The 8,897-nt window shown below is 34.8% G+C and overlaps 1 pseudogene; it reads right to left on the bottom strand.

Annotated features, from left to right (window-relative positions):
- Positions 1–263: 263 nt before the first annotated feature.
- On the bottom strand, positions 264–383 carry LOC111737806 (annotated as a pseudogene).
- Between the last annotated feature and the right edge of the window lie 8,514 nt (positions 384–8,897).

The following is an 8,897-nucleotide window of genomic DNA, read 5'->3' as shown; positions in this document are numbered from 1 at the left end:
GGTTAGGGGTTCCAGAAACTAGGCCTAAGGTATAGACTTCCTTTGTCCAGTTTCAGGTTTTAATTGTCCTTTAACCCTTTCACATTTCAGCAGGCTATTACACACTGTGTGCTCACCACCCAAAGGCCAGTCTGACTCCCCTTCCACTACATCTGATCTTTTATTTTATTTTTTTCATTTTTTTTAGGCAAAGCAGCCCTTGGTTGACCTCACAGATTGCAAAGACTTGGTCAGCTTACAATCCCTTATTTTTTTAGTTTTTAAGCCTACAGCATCTGGTCTTCTTAGGTGGTCTCCCATCCAAGTACTAACCAGGGCCCAACCCTGCCTAGCTTCTGAGATCAGATGGGATTGAGCTTGTTCAGGGTAGCATGGCTGTAGACTATTTCTGATCTTTTGATAGATGCTAAATACTACCTCTGAGCTGGAAGAGCATCGGGGTAGTGTGGGACTTGCCATATCATTTACTTCCTGTTAAAAAATTACTTCTTGCTCTTAATTTTGAATCTTTTCAAATATATAGAAAATGTTAAAAACAGCTGCCCCACACCCCATCACCTGGATTAAATAGATTTAACCTTTTTATCAGATTTACTTCTCCTTATCTCTTCTTCTTTGGGAGAAAGCAATGTAAGTACAGCCGAAAACTCATCCGTACTTTCGCCTCTCCCACCTTCATCTGAAGTAGCCACCAAGACACACACTCATACATATGTTAGTTTTTCACTTCCAGTATACGTGCACATAGACATATTAATAAATAGCATATTGTGTGATTTTGAGCATCTAAGTTTTACTGTAAATGTCCTTTTGTAATTTGCCTTAGTCACTCAATATAATGTACTTGCAATTTATCCATGTCGAAATGTACAGCTCTAAGTTCTTTCACTTTTTAACTACTGGTTAGCTTTTTGTTATATGATTATAATGATAGGATTATGTTAGATGATTTAAACCGCAAAGGTTTTTGTTATATGATTATAATGATAGGATTATGTTAGATGATTTAAACCACAAAGGTTTGAACCACTAAGGAATATAGGGTTGTTTTCATCTTTTTTTTCGGGGGGGGGTTGTTTTGTTTTTATTTCCATAGTATGCAATTAATATCCTTATACGTGTTTCTTCATGTACTAAGGCAAAAGTTTCTCAATAGATGCCTAGAAGTACAATTGTTGGGCCATAGCGAAATGAACATTTCAACTTTAGTACGTATTACAAAATTCTCTATAAATGGGTTACACCCATTTATATACCCACAGGCCAATTAGACGTGATCAGTTTTTGCTAAATTGATATATATGAAATTTCATTGTTGCAATTTGCATGTTCTGATTTCTAGTGAGGTCAAGCACATCTTCTCAGAAAAGTTATCAAATACAGGAAGCCCAGCACATACACATACTAGGAACATAAGAATATATGCTAAAAAATTATTTGTTGTTTATATATCCTGTATTTTTATTTGTTAAATTCTGTGACTTGCCACAGAATTACTTTGCCTGTTTTTCTATTGACTTTGCTATTGACTTTTTTTCTTATTATTTGGGAGATGGCCTTTATGTATTCTGGACATAAGTCAGTTTTATGAGTTCCAAATATTTCCTCCCCATCTGTGGTGCTTCTTTATACTTAGTAGATGATATCTTTTTTTTTAATTTCAGAGTAGTCATAAACACATTTTCCCTATGTTTTCTTCTAAAAAAGACTTAAAATCTGTCTGTAATTTATAACTACATGTGGTGTGAGGTAGCAACTTAGTTTTATGTTTTTCCATATGGAGAGCCATTTTTCCCAACTGAATATATTAAATTGTCCATATTTTCCTCACTGATTTGTAATGCTTCTCTGTTTATTCTATACTCTCATACTTATGAGGGTATGTTTTTAGGTTTTCAATTCCATTTCACTGGTCTACTTTTCTATCCCTGCCCCCCCAAACATAGTGATTACTATTGCTTTAATAAATACCAGTATGTTATAGGATGATTTCTCCATTTTTCTCCATCTTGTCTGCTCTTCTATGCTAATTTCTCTTCATATGCATTTTCCCCCAATCTGATAACACAGGCATATTTAGAGATTAAAAGATATTGTCCGTACATCTCCAAAGACTCTCTTTTTGTATCATGAAGTGGTCTGACAGCAGAGGCTTGGGAACTGGACTACAGGTTTTGATTCCTGGCTCCATCTCTTTCTAGTTCTCTGATCTTGAACTTAACTCGTTTATGCCTGTTTCCATATTTTAAAATAGGGATGAAAAGTAGAATCTACCTCCTAGGGTCATTATGAGTTTTAAACAAGTTAACATCTATAAAGAGCTTTTCCTATTATTAGGTAACGTGTAAGCACAGAATTAATGTGATTAAGGACTTAAGCTCCGATGTCAGAATAGAATTTCCCACTTCATTCATTCACTAAAAATACAAAACAATTCTTTTGTAAAATATGACACAGAAGAGGACATAAAGCAAAGGTACAGTACATCCTCTATCCAACACTGTAAAGCAAACAACTATATAATCACTATCTGACAAAGAAATGGACCATTGTGGCAACCAGGTCCCACCTGTCGCTTCCTTATTACAGCCCCTCCCCAACCCCCCCACCAAGAGGCAAGCATCGTGGGGCTCTCACTATAATCAAAATGTTGACCCTTCTTTAATGATTCTCTTCATTTCCGTTAATTTTTTTCTTTAAAACCTACTTTGTCTAATAGTAACATAACTACATCAATTACTTGTTTAGTGCTTACATGAGATAATTTTTTCATTCTTTCATTTCTGATGTGTCTTTATGTTTTAGATTCATCTCCTGTAAACAGCATACAGTTTGATTTTTTAAATCTAGTCTGACGTCCTCATTTTTAAACTAGTCTATTAATTTTTAATAAATTTACAAATGTATTTGGGTTTAAATCTACAATCTCATTTTGTGCAATCTATTTAGCCCACTGTTCATTTCTTTTTTTCTTCTTTTTAGCCTTAGGATGAATTGAGCAATTTTTTTTTTTTTTTAGCATTTCATTTTTCTTCCCCACAACTACTCTCTGGTGTTATTCTTTAAGTCGTTATCCTGGAAACCGTGACACACACTCAAAACTTGCCAGAGTCCAGCACAACTCAATACCAAATCCTCTTTCTAGACCATGTGAGAACCTTTAACTCCAATTATTCAATTTCTTAATTTCATGCTATTGTTGTGGTGTGAGTTCTCATTTTATAATTTTAAGAGTATATAAGGCATTGTTATTGTTGTTTTATAAAGTCAATGTTCATTTTGATTTCCTTCTTCGGTACCATTTTTCTTTTTCAAGCCTTCTTGCATTTCTAACCTTCCAGCTGTAATCATTTCTCTTCTGCCTGAAACACCTTTAGTATCTCCTTGACTACAGGATTTTTTCCTTTTCAAGAATCCTTATTTTGACTTTATTTTCATTTTTTATTATGAATAACACTTTTTATTATGAAAATTTTAGGCATAAGCAAAAGAAAATAAACTAGTATAATGAAGCGCATTTACCCATCACAAGTTACAGCAATTACTAACTCGTTAACAATCCAGTTTTCTTGGTCTCCCCACATGCAGATCCTCTCACCCTAAATTATTTAGCAGCAAACATCATGCCTTTTCAACTGTAAATATTTTAGTATGTGTATCTTAAAAGAAGAGGACTCCCTTTTAAACGCAACCATATCATTCACCAAAAAAATATCAGTGATGGATGTTAACTAAACTTATTGTGGTAATCATCTTATATCAAATCATTATGTTATATACCTTAAACTAATACAGTGTTGTCGATTATATCTCAATAAAACCAGAAAAAGAAAATAGGGAACAAATATCAGCAATAACTCCTTATATCACCATATATCTTATCGGTGTTCACACTTCCCCAATTGTCCTACTAATTTTTGTTTTTACAATTTATTTGAACTGAGATGCAAATGAATTCTTTATATTGTTATTGATTAATTTGTCATTTAAGTTTCTCCTACCCTATAGGTTGTCCCTCCATCTTTTCTCTTTCTTGCATGTTGTTGCTGCTATTATTGAAGAAACAGTCTGGATTTTGCTAATTGTATCACTTTACTGTCATTTAACACATTTCTCTGTTCTCCATATTTCCTTGAAATTTATCATTGGATTTGGAGACTTAATCCAATTCAGGTTCAAAGGTAAGGTGGTGTTTTTGCATTAGGAAGCACACAATGTCTGGCTGTTTCTCTTTGGGAATGTAAATAATGAACTGATAATCAGTGCCCAGATCCACGAATTCATTAGAGGTTGGAAAATGGTGACATTCTAACACGAGCAGTCTTTCTTCATTAATTAGCTGGAATGCTTCTGTGAAGAGAAACTTCCCTCATCAATCATTCGGTAATCCTAAAGTACAGCTTATATAGGAAAGGCAGAGTAATTGATTCTTTCCCTATATTTAGCATTTCCAAAATGAGTTAGTTCCTTGGTATCTCCCAGAGGTGATTAAAGAGATTTTTTGGTATCATTATAGATATATGCATTTAAATATATTTAATGAGTTTCAATTCATTGTAGTTATTACCTTTATTGACACTCTAGTTATTCCATCTATGGTCAATGACAGCTTATTCACGTTTCCTCCTGAGTCGTTCTGACTGACCATAGCAGTCTTTAATAGCTTCTTTGCTTTCTGGTGAGAAAAGATATTATAGGCTCACCCTGCACTTTGTCCAAAGATTCACAGTAACTTTTAGTGGCAAGTGGTGTGTAAAGGCTATAGTCTGGGCACCAGGGGACTCCTTGTCAGTCATCGTTTCTGGACCTTTCAGTGGACAGAACTAGGAAGTATGTTCTTATTTTTAAGATAAAATATATCACAAGAAGAAAAACATTATGAAATGATGCCGATACTGAAAATTCAAATTTAGGAGTACAGGGTTTTCATTTAATCTCATTACTCATGCTCACATCAAAAATCATAGTTCTTAATGACATTAACATATTTATTGCTTTATCCTACACGGGGCCGGGACTAGGATGAGGTCAGTGAGGCACATATTGTGCAAAATTCAAGGTGGCATCACTCTCGGAATGGTGCAGGTGCATAAGTCCCTCCTTAAATTCTCTCCTCTAAGGGTCTCACTCACCATACCCATAGTTCTGATGCTAATTTCACCCTATACACACAACAGTCTTAGAATAACAATGCCACCACTAACACCAATAATATGATTATTATAAATAGTTGTTGTCGTTGTTCTGGCAGTTTATTTCTTATCTTTTCTACTATGTATGTGTAGGAAATTACCACGGTTTAAATACTTGGAATAATTCTTTTCTGTATCATTATGACATCAATTTGGACTCATTTGCTTTATTTTACTTTTAATTTTAGGAAGTAGGTCTTAAACTTAATTCTGCTTTATAATGATATAAGAGATTTGCATGGTTCCAAAGTCAAATCCAAAGTCAAATAAGGTTATTCAAAGATGTCTATGTCCTCCATTCATAGCTCTGTTCCCTCTCACTGTGTCCCTACATGTAATCTTTTAAAATGTATATATGATTTTCCTTCTTAGTAACATAACAAATATATATGTGTGTACCCCACAATTTCAGGTAAAAGGTAGATATAATACAGATTTTTGGTACTTAATACCTTAGAAATCATTCCAGAGTAGCATGTAAAGGTAGTCCTCATTCTTTATTACAGTTGCACAGTCCTTCATTGTATGGATGTGTCATGGTTCATTCAACCAGCTTCCTACTGATGGAATTTGGGTTGTTTCCCATCTTTTCTATTGTAAATAGTACTACAATGGATAACCTAGTGCTTTTGTCTTTTTGTCTTGGGTTTTTTGTTTTGTTTTTGCTTGAAGGCTATTTCTTCAATGTTTTTGGAGGATATTTTCAATGGGGACACAATTCTAGGTTGACATTTATTTTCTTTCATCACATTGAAGAAGTAACTATGTATTCTGTTATTACTACTGCTGACAAGTCAACTCTTTGGAGGTAACCTGTCTTTGCTCCCTATCTATTTTTAATAAGTGTTTCTCTTTTTCAATGGTTTTCTACAGTTTTGCTATAATATATCCAGGTAGAAATTTCTTTTATCTTGCTTGAGATTATTTAGACTTTTGGATCTGTAGATTGGTATCTTCCATCAATACCGAAAAATCCTCAGCCATTCTCTCTTCAAATACTGCCTCCTACTCTTTCTTTTCTATCCTTGCAAGACTCAAACATATGTTAAATTTTCTAACTATACCCTTTATGCCTCTTCTCATTACTCCTATATTTTTCACCTTTCCTTGCTGAATTCTGGATATTTTCTTCTGAGTTATCTCAAGTTCACTAATTCCCTATTCTGATGTGTCTAATCAACAATTAAACTATTCACTGAGTTATTCATTTTCAGTTATTGTATTTTTTTTCTTTCTCAAAATTCTATTTGGTTCTTTTTTAAATAGTCTATAATACTTTTTACAGTTTATAATTTATTGCAGATATTTTCAACCCCATATTTCATTTCTTTAAACCCAGTAAGCATCAGTATATTATTATTTGGCTCTAATGATTTTAACATATTAAGTCTTTAGGAGGTCTGTTTCTGTTGGTTCTCACTCATGGCTTCATATTTCCTTATGCACTTGGTTATCCTGACATACTGGACATTATCTATGAAAAATTAATTGCAAGAATAATTTGAAACCAGTATGACATTACTTTTCTTCATAAAAGATTTTCTTCAGAAAAGGTTTTTGTTTTTTCTACTAACCACCTTGATATACTAATAGTCTGAAACTACCTTCAGTTCAAGACTTGAGATTCCCTGGGCCACCTGGTGAAGCAAACTTGAGTTGCAAGTCTGCTCAAGGACTGGTTTACTTCCTGTTTACCCTTACCCTTAAGTTGTAGATATTTGAAGTTACAATTTAAAGGAGAAGATTTATCACTTTTGTAACTGATTCTGCTAGATTAGTAAATGACTTCATGGCAAAGGTGATTTTGAGTGCTGGGCTTTCTTCTCTGAGTTTTCACCTTCTAGATTTTGGCTCAATATTCCTAACTATCTTATTTATCTTGTCGATTCTTTAATGCTTTTAACAAAATGAATGTATATTTCACCCAGACTTTTAAGTTGTCACTAGTAAGAGGATCTGTCCAAACAACTTAGCTTGCCATTTAGAGAAATAGTTTATCCACATTCTCATGAATTTTAGAGATAGGCCCCTAGAAGCCAAGGAATACCAAGGATTGCTGGAAACCACCAGAAGCTATGAGAGAGCCATGGACTACATTCTCCCTCAGAGCCTCCGAAAGGAACCAACCCTGCCAACACCCGGATTTACAGCAGCTGGAGGACACTTATATAGCTGGCTACCATAAGAAGTCAGACCATCAATGTGACCCTTGCTCTAATTTCAGAGGTATTCATTTTGAAATGGAAATCTCTTCCTGTATACTTGCCTTTGGAATAATGGCCATTCCTGAATATGCATTGAACACCTACCATTTGCCAGGCACTGTTCTCAGTGCTGAGGACACCACAGTGAACAAGAGACAGAAATTTCTGCCTTAGTGGAGCTTTTCTTATAGTGAAAAGAAAAGATATCAGTTCAATATCTTGGTACTTTGGCTCTTTCAAATTCTCAATGTTATAATGATCTTCCATATCCACTGGAGGAAAACTAAGATAAAACATTCTGGGGTGAGAAGTTGCATTTAATAAGTGAAGAAATACAATAAGAGAAACATGGGGAGTGAGTTATCCTTATGACCTCATTTTTTAAGTGAAGATTCAAGAACAGCTCCCTCAACCTTCACTGAAACTACCTCAATGCTCTCCACCTTTTCTCATTCATTAGATGTTGATCTGTTTTTTCTCTGATCTGAGAGCTCCTTTTTATATCAATTGCAATCAAACTGCCCTACACTTGCCCACCAAAGGGGTTGAGGGAAGACAAAAGTAATTTTTTGGACTGTTAGTAACATGAGGATAGTATTTGTAAGCACTATTGCCTTGCAAACTATTACTACATATATAAGATTTATTTTCCAGCATATATATAAAAATCAACCAAAGTACAAGGCATTTGCATTTAAAAAGAACCCTCTGTGATGTATATGCATAGGGAATCCATAAATGGAATAGCTATGTATTAAAACTAGCACTCAGGATAATTTTGTACACAGAACACATAAAATTACTTAGCTGCCTAGGATAAATAATGTTGGATTATCTCACAAAATCTGTGTCCTCACCCATATTTTTGGCACTGAATGTGTCTCACATTGTGTAGTCTTTTTTCTAAGACACTGATCTCTAAGTCCTGTGTACATCAGCATTGCTTTGGGTGGGTGGGTGTTTATAAAAGGTAAAATTTATTTTTAGAGGTTGTGGTTTAGCATTACTGAAGTAGGGCCCAAGTATCTGAATTTAACCAGCTCCCAGGAGATTCTGATGCAGAGAAACTCTACTCCTAGGTGTTATCTCCATGGTCCTGACTCATTACTTAGGTTTCATTTGACTTTTCCTTTTAATTGATATCCACCCTCTACTTGGCCTTACTGGTAAAGTTGATACAGCTCTCCTTTCTTGTGCCCATCAGTGACAAGTAGCTACCTGTGCCCTAGTATATCTCCTAATCTCCTGGGTTTAGCCCTGTCACCTACTAAGATTAGGTGAGGCCAGATTTCCTAAGAAATATAAGATTGTTGTCACCAGCAGGATTACACAGTCAAGCCCAGCTGTCAGTTTGAGATGGATTCTAAGGCCCCTCCTGATATTGGCATGAATCACCAGAAACACTTCAGTCATATAAATTCAAAATCGAGTATTAGTAACACCAATAACTTCATTTTCCTGAGAACTGGTTGCTACCCAGAGTCCCTCTGCATCCATTTCC

Source organism: Pteropus vampyrus, unplaced genomic scaffold (assembly GCF_000151845.1).
Source record: "Pteropus vampyrus isolate Shadow unplaced genomic scaffold, Pvam_2.0 Scaffold31, whole genome shotgun sequence".
NCBI classification, from domain to species: domain Eukaryota; kingdom Metazoa; phylum Chordata; class Mammalia; order Chiroptera; family Pteropodidae; genus Pteropus; species Pteropus vampyrus.
This window is presented reverse-complemented; position numbering and strand designations above follow the sequence as displayed.